The sequence below is a fragment of the Pteropus vampyrus genome, unplaced genomic scaffold (genome assembly GCF_000151845.1).
Source record: "Pteropus vampyrus isolate Shadow unplaced genomic scaffold, Pvam_2.0 Scaffold9350, whole genome shotgun sequence".
Taxonomy (NCBI): Eukaryota; Metazoa; Chordata; class Mammalia; order Chiroptera; family Pteropodidae; genus Pteropus; species Pteropus vampyrus.
In genome coordinates this window covers 4165-6784 of record NW_011898131.1, presented here as the reverse complement: position 1 = coordinate 6784, position 2620 = coordinate 4165, and the positions used below count along the sequence as shown (strand labels likewise).

Below are 2620 nucleotides of genomic sequence, written 5' to 3'. Positions count from 1 at the left end.
GCTCATTAGTTTATTTATAAAGAGGTAGCGTGCATCAAGGAATTTACTCATTTTAGGATAGCAGTGAATCAATCACATGACTGTCACCATGCATGTGGTCATGGCATCCCCCCTTTCAATATTTATTCATTGACTTAAAGCAAGGTTTCTTGACATTTTGAACCAGATTAATTGTTTGGTATATTGTAAGATGTTTAACAGCATCCCTGGCCTCTATCCACCGGGTATCAATAACATCTCCCACACCCACACAAGTCACGATGATCAAAAATGTTTCAGGACACTGCCAAATATCCCCTGGTGGGGGAGGGGACGAAGGGCAGTAACATTGCTCCCATTTGAGAACCATCGCTTAAGTAAAAGGCTTGGCCCAATCTGTGGATGTTCAGAGGTTGAAAAAAGCTAATTCTATTCCAAGAGACTCCAAATTGGAAGTATCGCTGGGAAAATGAAGTTGAGAGTGTGGTTTTGGGATCCAGCTCAGTATTAAAACTACCTAGAGAAAAAGATAGGCAGGGCGCATCTGGAGGAAATAGGCCTTGAAGGACGTCCAGGTAAAATATTCGGGGGTCTCTGGGAAGCTAACTCTAGCTTATTTGATCTTGAAATAAACATTCTGGAACATGCTGAAGTTCTGTATGTTGGTAAGCAATCACATTGCTGAAATCTCTAGAAATAGAAAAAAAAAGTGACAAGGAGAGCTCCCCAACTGAGACCTCTAGGTGAACTCCCACCAGCTGACCATGCTGATTCTAAACAGTGCCAAGCTCAGAGTGAAACTGGCATTAACTTGACCCTACCATTAGCTGAGGACCATGGATCATATGAGAAACACTGAATGAGCACCGGATATGCTTCCAAACCAAAGTCGACTCCCCTCAAATTTGAGATCTGATCAAGGTAAACGTTCATCCAGGTGTGCCCAGAGCATTTCCAGTTTTAGTGTGCTGTCCTGACTCAATCATAAGAATTCCCCCTTTCACTCACAATGTTATCCCTCCCTGTTTGGACAATAAATTCTATGGCTATCCTTAGTGACTTTCTGATTTCTCAACTTTAAGAACATATATCCCTGGGGAGGGAAACTTGTGTTTAATTATTTTGGTAGTATTTGGAATATTTCACTTCTCCATCCAACTGCAAAGGATGACTTTCATAATTATAATGCTTCGGTTTAGGGGTTTGATAGGATTTTTGTATGTTTCAATATCCTCGTGCCCTGAGAATGGCAGAAGATGCTTTGAGGGCCTGCAGAGTTCTCACTCCATGTGGATGTGTGCATGTGACACAAGTCAGTGGCAGAGAAGACATCTTCTGACTCCTTGGTCCCTGTCTCAGCTACCCTCACCACCCCGACATGGGGCTGACCACAGTTCTGGACACAGAAATGTCAAAAGTGATTAACACGGTGACGAGAAAGACACTGGAACTGAGTACCTGACCCTGGTCCTCAAGGAATCAAAATTTAAGGACACAGGTGTGATGACCCCGGAAGAGCTTGTGGCAGATGGAGATGACTTAGTCCACCACTGTCTGATATGGTAATGAGATAAGGGGAAGAATGAAAGTGAAGGCATACCTAGCAATAGCAAGAAATTTTTGCTAACCAAAAATGTGCCATGCTGGACATGGTGCAAAGAGGCGCAATAGTCATGTGATTTGTAAGTTCTCACTGAAGAAGATGACGATGACAGGAGATGGGGAGATACGTTGTCACGACATAGGGACCTGCAAGAATAATCAAAGCAGTTAAAGTGATTACACTGGAAAGAAAAGACAGTATAAAACTCCAAGTTTGCTCAGCATTCTGTGAGGAGGATGAAAAGAAAGATTTTAAAAAGCTGCAGCTCCGGAAGATTATGAAGAGAGTCGATTTTGGGGACCAGATGAGGCTATTCTAGCTGCAAGGAAAATAGTAGAGGCTCGTAAAGTGAAAACTGATATCGGAGGTGAAGGTGATATTTTGCAAACCAGAACTTATGACCTCTACATAAGTTATAAATATTACCGGATGCCATAGCCATGGTCGTTAGCTATGGTCAGCAAAGGCAGCCTTTAACGGTTGAGCACATGTATGAAAACATCAGTCAAGATTATGAGAAGAAACATTGATCATTTAAATCACTATTATCTTCCACTACCTCCTATGTGCTCAGTTCACCCGTGCAAGCATGCCGAGGTGATAGGAAAGTCAATGAGACTGTTACGGAAGGAGGGCTGTTCATATGTATCTTCTAATTTTCTTGTACAGACAGTCATTCCAACAATAGACTATGACTACACAAGACACTTCACAGTATAACAAGCAGAGCATACAGCATATCCTAATTATTGGTTCTGATTTTAATGATCATCCCATAGATGTGACCATTGACCATATTCACCAATGTGTACAATTTCTCTAATAAAGGGACTTAAATGTTTCTGCATTTAATTTTAAAATGTTTATTACTCCCCCTCCCCCCCCCAAAAAAGTTGTATGTCCCTATGAAGACCTTATGGACTGTCTTCTGCTGTGTTTCTTGCCTCAGTTCAGGCACTTCCATTTCACTTGTTATTAATGAAACCTTACATTTTCAATGCAGTCTGCTGTTGTCTTTCTGTCAATCACAATCTTCTC

The 2620-nt window shown here is 41.6% G+C and overlaps 1 pseudogene; it reads left to right on the top strand.

Annotated features, from left to right (window-relative positions):
- Positions 1-1387: 1387 nt before the first annotated feature.
- LOC105310688 lies at positions 1388-2302 on the top strand (annotated as a pseudogene).
- Positions 2303-2620: the final 318 nt, after the last annotated feature.